Here is an 11,856-nt window from a genome sequence, read left to right as displayed (position 1 = left end):
CTCATATAACATTGAATGACAGACAAATAGAACACAGTACTATGCAGTAGATATGTAAAGAAAAGGAAGAAAAAAAAGAAAACAGTAAGTCTAAACAAACAGTAAGTACAGTAGGCTATATATACAAGGAAGGGGTAGGGTTGGGCTAGGTTTTTACCAGTTGCGAACGGCTGCTGCCTGTAAGTGGGTTTTTAGGGCAATTTTAAAGGATGCTAGTGATCCACACTCCTTTATGGCCTTCGGTAAGGCATTCCACATTTTTGTGGTATAGCAGAAGAACGAGTTCGACCCTTTCTTTGAGTTGACTCTGGATTGAACGTGATCTGTGGCACTGCCTCTGGTGTTGTAATTATGGACATCCTTAACGTTTACAAAGTATTTTGACAGGTACTTGGGTATCATAGGGTCACAAGAATACATCCAATGTAGGCTAATGTTTTGTTTTTGTGTTTGTTTTTGCCAGACCCATGAAATGGGTAGGCCTACATAAGCAAATGTCGGTCTGTCCTGTTTTTCTCCATAGATGGTCATGATGATGACATGATGATGACATGAGGGAGGGATAGACCGACAGACAAAGCCTTCATGTCATCACAATGACATGAGGGAGGGACAGACCGACAGACAAAGCAAAAGGCTTTGCAAAAGGCTTTCTCCATATTTGGTCACAATGATGTCACAAATGATGATGACATGAGGGAGGGACAGACAGCCTATAAAGGGACAGACAGCCTATAAATGTACCATTAAATTTATAGGCCCAGAGGGTTGGCAGAACCGGGGTCTGGCACAACCAGGTTGACCTGGTCTTGTTTCAATTAGTCCTACTAATTTTTCTGAAATAAAGCCAAAATACAATATTTAAACTGAGTCAAATAGGTTTACATTTGTCTAGCTCAAATGAGGTAAGGGTTCATTTGGTTCCATTTGTACACTCAGAGTTGCAGATCTGTTATGGTCATTCAAGGCTAGCTCTTGATGTGTTTCTGGTAATATTACTGTCTGCTCATTTTGCAGGCCTATGAAACCAAAATAGCCGATCTAGAAGCTCACACCGCCTTGCGGTGCGAGGCGTTGTGAGCTTGTAGATCGGCTTTTTTGGATACAGTTCTCAGAATGTGGACACTAGGGTTCAAGTTGTTAATATAAAAAGGATTGGAAGATTTGGAGGACCCCGTGTAGTAACTCTGAGGACCCCCTAGGGGTCCCGGACCCACTGTTAAAGACCCCTGGCCTGCCTATGTCTTTGGTAAAAATGGAATTTTGACAAATATGACCAACAACATAACAAGCCAACATGGTGCATGACCCCTATCTGTTCCAGGTTTTCTTCAGAATATGTAGGCCTATGACACCGACTCACTATGACACATTAGGAGTCCAACTAGTGGCTCTCAATTTTGTACCAAACCAGTGCTGATTGAAATTGTAATTATTTCTCAGGTTGCACACTGCTATCACCGGCAGGCGGCGGCAGCAGCCATCCACCTTCTCTCAGGATCTGACTGGACTGCTTGCTGTTGAATCATCACACATCACAGTCTTGAAGCCAGACTTCTGGATGGTGAGACAACATAGGACCCCAAGTAAGGACATAGGCTATTCACCATATTCCTGGCCATTCTATGGAGGCTGCCATTTTCCTTTTACAGAGGGCGCTGGAGCATTTTTCTTTGTGTGCTGCTTCATAAACATCTTTTCACTTCTTCCCAACCAAGTAAGGAAGTGACATGAAATTGTCTGTTTTTTTTGCCAAAGAAATAAGCCCAACAGAAGCAACTACAGTAGGCTATACTACTTTACATTCACATTTGAAAATAGCAGATCAAGCTCACAATGTGTCACATTGTGACTCATTGTGAGCTTGTATATTTGCTATTTAAAAATATTGAGGGAAAACATTTTTTTGAATATTTTTGAAACATTTTAACAACATAAATCTGTGTGGAGGTCCCTGGCACCACATATTTTCAGATGGGGGTCTGCGACTGTGGACAAATATGTAATCTGGGGTCCTTGATATGAAAAGATTTGGGAACCACTGGTTTAAAAAATATTAGAAACCCAGTAAACACTAGCCGTCATTTAGACCTATGGTTATGGTTAGCCCTCATTTGAACCGTCTATCGTCAGTCTGTCTATAGACCCATTTGCAGCTGATTACATTTAATCCATTATTCCATACTTGTTCATTACAAAAATAGCTTTAATATCCACACCTGGTTTTCAAATATTGGACTAAAGTAATTTTAAGAGCCAATTTCACTATATAGTCTAGTTTAGTTGTAGCCGTCATCTGAACGCTTCCATTTAAACGATATATCACCGTTTAGGACAAACGTGTGTTAGACCATCTTTTTTTTTAATACATTTAATACATCATTATCGGATGCTAACAGTATCTCCCGGTTCTACCTTAATAGTTGTAGTTTAATTGCATCCACTGAGCAGTTTTCTGTCGTCTTTTAGGCGTCTAAAAGACGTGCTGGGCAATACCTTTGAAAAATTCTAAAAGTGTAATAAATAATGGCATAATGCCATGGTGCTGCTCATGACAGCATACTATTAAGTACTTCTCTGAGTTATATAATTAATTCTGACACCAACAGACTCAAACACACAAGACTGCATGTCTCCCCGGCCACATATCCCCACCCCCACCATACGATAATGATTAAATGACAACTTTAGTTTTTTACAACAAGGGTTCATATTTTAGATTGTAATTAAAGAATATAAAAGATGAGTGTTAAAATTATTTCATTTACTTCTTTCTATTGTTTCAGAGATTCTTATTTCAGTGGTTGGGGGCATGCGTACAAGTGGCTAAATATGTCATTTTACACAGAATAAGCCCATTCCCAAGATACAACGCAGCATTTCATGGTTGGATGTGACTTATGGGGGCTAGAAGTGTTACTGTAAATAGCAGTAAAGAAACTGCTGGCTTATTGTTTCTAAAAGACATATTTAGCCACTTGCACGCATGCCCCCATGCGTACGCATGTCCCACATTTTAGCACGCTAAATGCAATAAAACAATAGAACGAAGCAAAAGAAAACATTTAAACACTCACTTTTTCTTTTCTCTAATTACAATCTAAAATATGAACCCTTGTTGTAAAAAACTAAAGTTGTCCTTTATAAAATCGTTTTATAGCTATCCATCAATATAAGTTTGTGTTGTCAAACAAAATGCACCGACCTAAAACGAACAGCGGGAGGTGATATGTCAACTACTAATAGCTGCTGAACACATGTCAGTTACAAGCTGTTGCCGTGGCGCAGCGGTAGCGCATAGGTTTCATAGACAGAAGATCCCGAGTTCCAACCCTGTCGACTCCCTGTGTCAAATAATAACAGTGCAAGAATCCATTACAAATACGAGCAGCTACGGTGGTTCAGGTAGGATACGGCTCTCAGAACCAAGAAATAGTGATTTTAAACCCTGCTGGCTGCCATCATTTTCACTACTTTCGGCGGCCGCTAACGGCTAACCGCTAACCGTTAAATGGCGGTGATACAATGTCTAGTCTATGTATAGCCGTTGAAAAAACTTTAAATTTTAAACTCGTCACAGACCGGATCTAGCTAGACGTCCGGTTACGGCGAAGACGTGATTTGAACGCGATTTAATCCCCAAATTGCTTAGTGGGAAGTAAGCCCAATAAGCAAATATTATTTTAGAGACACAAATTGCTTATTATAAGCAGACATGGCAACCCAGGTACATACAGAGCCCAGAGCCTAGAACGCCAACTACTGACACTTTAATGCAAGGACAACAGGAAGTCAAATGATGTTTTTCAGGCCAGCTTTTTCAGCCTCCGCCTCTTTCAGGATATGAACAGGAAGCCAGGGGCGTGGCCAGGAATAACGTGAATAATGCAATTTCTTGGTCAGTTTAAAAGTGTCTTTTTGTAATTAGACACTTTATAACTATTAACTACAGTTATAATGAGCTGTTCAGCTGACCCTATCATGCAGTAGGCCTATGTAGTGCCATCTCTTCACCAGAATGTCTTTAAAGTAAAGTCTTTATTTATAGTCCTAACTGTTTTTACTTGGCTAAGAACTCAAATTGTACATCCATAGAAAAAAGGGCATCAACCTCTGAATGATGCATGAACTATACTAAATTATTTGTTTCCCTGTCAGTTACTCAATGCAATGGAGACATGGATTCATGGATATTTTTGTTTTGTCACATACCTAAGCAAATAATTTGATGAGACTCTTTTTGTCTCCATAGGGAACCATTGCTGGACATCAAATTATTGGATTAGGAATGTGACAAAAACAAATGTCCCTGAATTCAAGTCTCAGTGGGGTGAGTAATCTATAGAAATCATAATATTTGTTTTGGGTGAACTACTCCTTTGACAGAGATTTCCGTTATTCTAATTCATCACATCCCTGTCGGATAAAAATGCTAAACAAAAAACTCCCTCCTTTACTTCAGGCATGATGCTAGACGGTAGCGGTGACAGTTTGTATGCAGTGTTGTTTGTGAAGGACATCCAGCCTGGTTCTGTGGCCTCTGAAGAGGGCAGCCTGAGACCACTGGACATAATCCACTACACCAATGGATCTCCCACCCTGGACCTGACTTTCAAATTGATAGTGTTCCGGTGCTCCAGTTGCAGTTTTGTCACTTCATCCTGTATGAGACCTCTCTACTGATTGAATTAAAACTGTTATTTCAAACAGAAACTTTATTTTCTGTTTACTAAAGAGCTAGAGAGATTAGGATACCTGTTACCTAACAAACACACTATAGCAATGGCTAATATACAGTTGGGCAGTGGTTCTCTTCTCAACCTTTTCAGGCCGCAACCCCCAAAATAATCTTATTTGAACTTGGGAGCCCCCACCCCACCCTGACGAGACTTGAGACATTACATTTTGCTTATCACAGATCTATTGTGAAAATAGCATGTCGATCAGCTATTTTTACAATTGCATCTAAGAGGCATAACATTTCTGCCTCTTATATTTAATAATTTTAATTTTACCGGCAGTTATTAAAAGGGTCTTAAATGTCCTTAAATTAATCACTTTTGAAATGTGCAGATACCCTCCATACATTTATACGGTATGTTGGTTTGTTTACTGTTGAGTGAGAAAACAATGTCTCACATTAAGCTAATCATCTGGGGACCCCCCAAAATAATTGGGGGACCCCCTTGGGTTGAGAACCACTGCACTAAAACAAGTGCCTTCAAGTGTTGTCTCGCACACTTGGAACACCTTACAAGCTTCGCTTTAGTGTAGCTCTTGTTCCCCAAGGTCGCTTTCAGTCGGATATATCAAGCTTGGTCAATCGAAATTGTACTTGTTTTAATTGATGTTGATAAATCATGTAATAATTATAAAATGTTCTCTTAATCATGTTATTTTATTCATTCAAAAGAGGGTCCCAGCCCTCAGTGTGTCTTCAGAGATGTAAGGAAATGAAATCAATGATCACATTGAACCACATCTGATCCACATCTCATCCCTAGTTTCTCGTGGTGAGGTTCTGCACGTTGTTCGATGCCAAGGAGAGGAGTGTGACCTTTCTCAACAGTCAGACTTCTAGCATCACTGAGGGCTCTCGGCATGGGCTTGCTGGGTCTGGAGCCTGATGATTTTACCCTGTTCCTGGCTGTTTTCTTGGTGTCTGCTGGTAAGACATGCACACACACACACGTACGCAAGCAAGCACACACATGCACTCTGAATTCGGTGCTGCGCTGTGAGCTTGTAGATCTGTTATTTTTCAATAGTTAAAGGGGCACTCCACCACTTTTCAACCTATCTTCATATAATAGGTCCTTACTAATGTTCATGATAAAATATCACAATTTTTTTCTACTCAGTTTGGGTCTCATAGGAGAGCTGTGGGTGGGTCAAATCCTTCCTACCGGTGACATCATCAATGGGGAATGCAAGCTAATAGAAACTGCAGGCTTTCTATTCCTGAAAAAGTTGCAATGTTAAAGTGTTTTTTTTTTCTTTTCCTTCAAAAATATTATTTATTTATTATTTGTCAAACGATGATGTCACCGGTACCAAATCAAACGCGAAGCGGATGACGGCAAATATAGCGGCATGGTCATGATGGACCTCCAGAAGGCATTTGACACCGTAAATCATTCTATTCTGATTGAGAAACTAAAAGCCATCGGTCTTGACAGCGCAGCAGTGAGGTGGATGCAGTCTTACCTGGTGGGGAGGGAACAGGTGGTGGAGATTAACGGTACCCTGTCCCCCCCCCTCCCGGTAAACTGTGGTGTTCCTCAAGGTAGCATACTGGGACCTCTGTTGTTCCTAATATACGTGAACGACATGGCATCTGCTTGTGACTGCAACCTGTTCCTGTTCGCGGATGACTCGGCTCTCCTAGTCTCGGGCAAGGACCACTTGCAGGTTGAGAAGACACTTAACTCTGAACTAAGTAAGATCTGCACATGGCTTAACGACAACAAATTATCAATTCACCTGGGTAAAACAGAGTCCATCCTCTTTGGATCAAATCATAACCTCAAAAAAGTTGATAACTTCACAATCAAAGTGGGTGACAAGGTCATAACACGAAAAAACGAAATCTCTTACTTAGGATGTATCCTTGAAGCTAATCTTTCCAGTGAAAAGATGACTTCTAAAGTAATAAATAAAATCAACCAACGAACTCGTTTCCTACAGAGGATCGCCCCGATGGTCAATTCCAACACACTGAAGACCATAGCTGGTGCAATAATCCAGCCCCTCTTTGACTACGGAGTCCACGTATGGTATTGTGACGCCCCACAAGCCCTGAAAACTAAACTACAAACAGCCCAAAATAAACTAATTAGGGTCCTGCTTAGACTTCCCTATCAGACTCACCTCACCGCTACTCACCAGTTAAGAGTGGGGTGGCTCAGAGTAGTTGACAGAGTACAGCAACTTGCAATGGGCCTGGTGTACAAGATACACTACACCACTATGATACCCAAGTACCTGTCAAAATACTTTATAAACATTAAGGATGTCCATAATTACAACACCAGAGGCAGCGCCACAGATCACTTTCAACCCAGAGTCAAAACCAACAAAGGGTCAAACTCTTTTTTCTGCTATACCACCAAAATGTGGAAAGCCTTACCGAAGGCCACAAAGGAGTGTGGATCACTAGCATCCTTTAAAATTGCCCTGAAAAACCACTTACAGGCAGCAGCCGTTCGCAACTGGTAAAAAAGAATCTAGCCCAACCCTACCCTCCCCTGCCCCTTCTTTGTATATACTGTTTGTTTTGACTTACTGTCTTCTATTTTGTTTTTCTTTACATATCTACTGCATAGTACTGTGTTCTATTTGTCTGTCATTCAATGTTATATGAGATACTTCAATGGTTTCCAGTGGAAATAAGCTTAGTCTTTTCATGGATCTCCTTTTAGTAGACCTTGTACCAGTGAACTGTACCGTCATGAAACTGTACCTTTTCCTATGCAAACTTCTAATAAAGTCTTCAATCAATCAATCAATCAATCAATCAAAGGAAGGATTTGACAGCTCTCCTATGAGATAGTCTAGTAGCCAGAATGTGAACCAAGACATTTTGAGTACCCTAAAGTTTGGTGTTAGAAATGTTGAGTATGGGTCCCCAGCATGTAAAAACCACCGGATGCTAACTTGTATATGTTGAGCAATTTTCATAATCAGCCGCTAAAGTTGGTGTCCCATTAACTTTACATTACAGGAAAAATAAGCAAAAAATTAATCTGCTTTAAGTAGCATATGAGGGGTCTAACTAGGGGTATTTCATGATTCTGAATCCATTGCAAGCATCCGTTTTGCATGAAAAACATTCCTTGGGCTAAAACGGACCCCAGAAATATGTGAAAAGTGATGATTCGGCACTTTTCATGACCAAACCAAGGCCGATTTTTCGCCAAGGAATGATTTTCGTGCAAAACGGATGCTTGCAATGGATTCAGAATCATGAAATACCCCTAGTTAGACCCCTCATATGCTACTTAAAGCAGATTAATTTTTTGCTTATTTTTCCTGTAATGTAAAGTTAATGGGACACCAACTTTAGAGGCTGATTATGAAAATTGCTCAACATATACAAGTTAGCATCCGGTAGTTTTTATATGCTGGGGACCCATACTCAACATTTTTAACATAAAACTTTAGGGTACTCAAAATGTCCGGGTCTACAATGGGTAGACTAAGACCCAGACAGAATAGAAAAACATTGTGCTATTTTATTATGAACATTAGTGAGGACCTATTATATGAAGACAGGTTGAAAAGTGGTGAACTACTCCTTTAAAGCATTCAATAATTCTAGAAGTTGTGTATCTTTTCAGGGGTTAGACCTGGATAGAGGAGCAGGAAATGGGAACATTTCTTAGTGTGTCTAAAGGGCGTCTGGCCGATACGCAAGCTTGTCCAAGTTCCGGTCCCCGCCGAGCCCCCTGTGATTGGCTGAACCGGAGGTAGGGAGCGCTCCATTGTAGTCACTTGGACCACGCAGAGGAGGTGAATAGAATGCGTTAGGAGGTTATCTGGCGTTTATCGTGGGCTTCACCACGGCCTGCGGCGCTCGGGCGCGAAGAGCAGGACCAAGGTCCGCTGGCCTTCGCGCCGCTTGCAATGTCGTGGACAATAACTGGGCGTCGTGGACAATAACTGTGACATCTAACCATAAAACGAGCGCTCCCTTCATAGACAAGCTTGCAAATAGCTTCCTCGCGTCTAAAGGCTCAGATGGGGCCCCTTTGTTCCTGGAGCTGCACTACAATGGCTGCCCCGATCACAGATCATCACACACAGGCGCCCGTGCTACTGGTGGGCAAGGGTATCACCTTTGACAGGTAAACCATAGCACAAAAAACCATTCTACCCTTCACCTTACTTCTGTGCTGCCCTGTAATGTTGTCAGTTTACGAAATGAACTTTATGAACGTTTTCCAGCCAAATGTCTGATAGTTACATTCTTAGATTCTTAAACAGGAACTTGGAAGGTGTTCATTAATGACCCTGGATGTTGGCAATAAGAGCTGAAGCATATTCTGAAATACTTTCTTGGCCAGTATGAGGTTCATACTGTACATAGAGTTTTGCCTTTGGCACGTGCTGCATTAAAGGAGTAGTTCACCCCAAAATGACTTTTACTTTTACTCACGCCATGGAGACTTGAATTTAATAATATTTTGGGTTTTTTGTTGCTTTCCTAAGACAATCATTTGATTACAATAAATGTTCCCTATTGATTCCGGATGGGGAAATTTGGTGACCCAAATGCATTTGGGTCACCATCCAGAATCAATGGGGGCAAATTTACTATTATCACATTTTTTAGGAATGCGACAAATACAAACGAATATTATTGAACTCAAGTCTCCATGGCGTGATTAATTAATAGAGAAAAAGTATTTTGGGGGGTGAACTACTCCTTTAATAACATTAAATAATTAACACAGGCCTACAGACCAGGAAGATGCCCTAATAAGGGCAAGGTCGCACACATGGGCGCGTGCAGACTGCTGGGCGAGCTCTTGCGCTTTGGCATGGCATCAACTTTGACTAAAAAACAGACCTGGTTGGCGTCTGTCGATCTGCTATCTGCTGGAACAAACAATAGAGAACAGCTAAAACTGGTGCTTTCTCCTCTTGCTTCTGTTTTGGCCGAGGTGCAGAGTTTTGGATGAAAGGTTGAATATATCATCTATTCTATGTTAAGTATTAACTGTTAACTGTTTCTCAGGGTCTTGTGTTGGGTGTGTATATGAGAAGGAGGGAGAAGATTCCAGTCCTCATCTGACAAAGACTGCAGCAGGTTCTGACAACACTGTGTCCGGAAAACTGTCAGAGGTGTTAAAAATGTGAGTCTACTGCACTCAACCTGCAGAACTAAACAAAAAACAATACAATAATTATAAAAAATTCTAAAATAGCCGCTCTATAATATCAAAAGTAGCAATTTTGCCCAAAATAGGGACACCAGATTTAAAGTGGTAAAAAATCGTGACACGTCGGCTGCATAATTGCAGACAGGATTTACCACAGTGCATTCGAACCCTAGACTGGAATCAGAGTCCTGGGACACCTGCAAGGAAAATATCAGCTGCAGTGTCAAGCAAGACAAGAGTCAGAATGTAGAAGAAGCAGCTATGTAATTTTTAGTACATTGGTTTATGACATTATAGTTTATTTGTCATTTTACTTGTGGCTCTGAATAAGAGAACATCTTCTCTTAATAACAGTAGGTTGTAATTTATTATCTAAAAGGTTATTTGTGTGTTCTAATTATTCAACAAAATAATGTTTATTGTTATCCTTCAATCAAGTTGAGGATAAGCCATGAGTGAATGCAATAATGACTGTGTAAACTATGTAAACTCACTTGGTAGTTCAGAGCGCTGTTGGCTCTTAAATTCTGCTCATCAGTAGAAGTTCTTGTCAGTAGTGACTCTGTGTGTGTGTGTGTGTGTATGTGCATGTGTTTGTGTCAACAAACTCTGTGTGTGTGTGTGTGTGTGTGTGTGTGTGTGTGTGTGTGTGTGTGTGTGTGTGTGTGTGTGTGCGTGCGTGCGTGCGTGCGTGCGTGCGTGCGTGCGTGCGTGCGTGCGTGCGTGCGTGCGTGCGTGCGTGCGTGCGTGTGTGTGCGTGTGTTTGTGTCTACAGCGGGCTCTGTGTGTGTGTGTATGTGCATGTGTTTGTGTCTACAGCGGGCTCTGTGTGTGTGTATGTGCATGTGTTTGTGTCAACAAACTCTGTGTGTGTGTGTGTGTGTGTGTGTGTGTGTGTGTGTGTGTGTGTGTGTGTGTGTGTGTGTGTGTGTGTGTGTTGTGTGTGTGTGTGTGTGCGTGTGTGATGCCCAGTCATCAGCAGAGGGTGCCGTACTGGACTTGTTTCTATTCGACCAAATGAAATCTAAGAAGAAGACCAAAGTGACCATGCATGGAAGGTATAGTATAAGTCCAAGCTCAAGAGGGTGTAAGGCCTCAAAATGTAAACTAGAGGGTCACGGGCCTTCGGCCCGCTCCCATCTAGTAAAAATAAATTAAAAAAAGTTTAAAAAAAAGTTAAAAAAAAAATTGGCGGAACTATTGTGCCGCAGCGCACGTTTCCGGCCGGACATATTTGACCGCCGGACGCACTTCCGGTTTAGAACTCCGTGTGCCATGTGATCAGTCCTAGCCAATTGGACAGCTTTGGGTCGTCTAAATATGAGGGATGGGATAGCACTTTGGGATATGACATCACGGTTACCATACAGCAGGGGTGGCCACCTTGTTGGCACAGGGGAGGTTGATCACTGGCACACTGGCAGAAGTGTGAGAGAAAGGATTTGTATTTTAAAATCAAATAGTGTTTTAAACGTGGTCAATCAAATTAAGTCACCTAATTCGCACAAATGTCATCCTGCACATATTTCTACATTCATTAAAACACTGAACTTTGACTGGGGAGGGAGTCAGGGAGATAGGTAGGCTATTGCTTGAATCTAATGATCATTATAACAATGTCCTGACCATATCTCAGAATTTTTGATGGGGTGTCATCAAAATGTATGTTGACATGGGAATACCAGTAGACTCGCCGAAATGAAGGTCGCCCGGAATGCTCGCCAACAAGTGTCGCCAATGTGTTTGGAATAGTCGCCTGGCGTTATAGAAAACTCATCCAGGAAGAGAAATCTCATCGAGAATGCCCGCCGACAAGGGTCGCCAATGTGTTTGGAATACTCGCCTATATTTATAATTCATAACGACATGCTGAGAACAAATGCCCAAAATAAACAACAAAAGGAGTGAGTGAGTGAGTGAGTGAGTGAGTGAGTGGGGTATTCAAGTGAGTGTAGGCTACCCTACCCATAAC

Source organism: Nannobrachium achirus (assembly GCF_963921795.1).
Source record: "Nannobrachium achirus genome assembly, chromosome: 15".
Lineage (NCBI taxonomy): Eukaryota > Metazoa > Chordata > Actinopteri > Myctophiformes > Myctophidae > Nannobrachium > Nannobrachium achirus.
Note: the sequence above shows the minus strand (reverse complement) of the source record.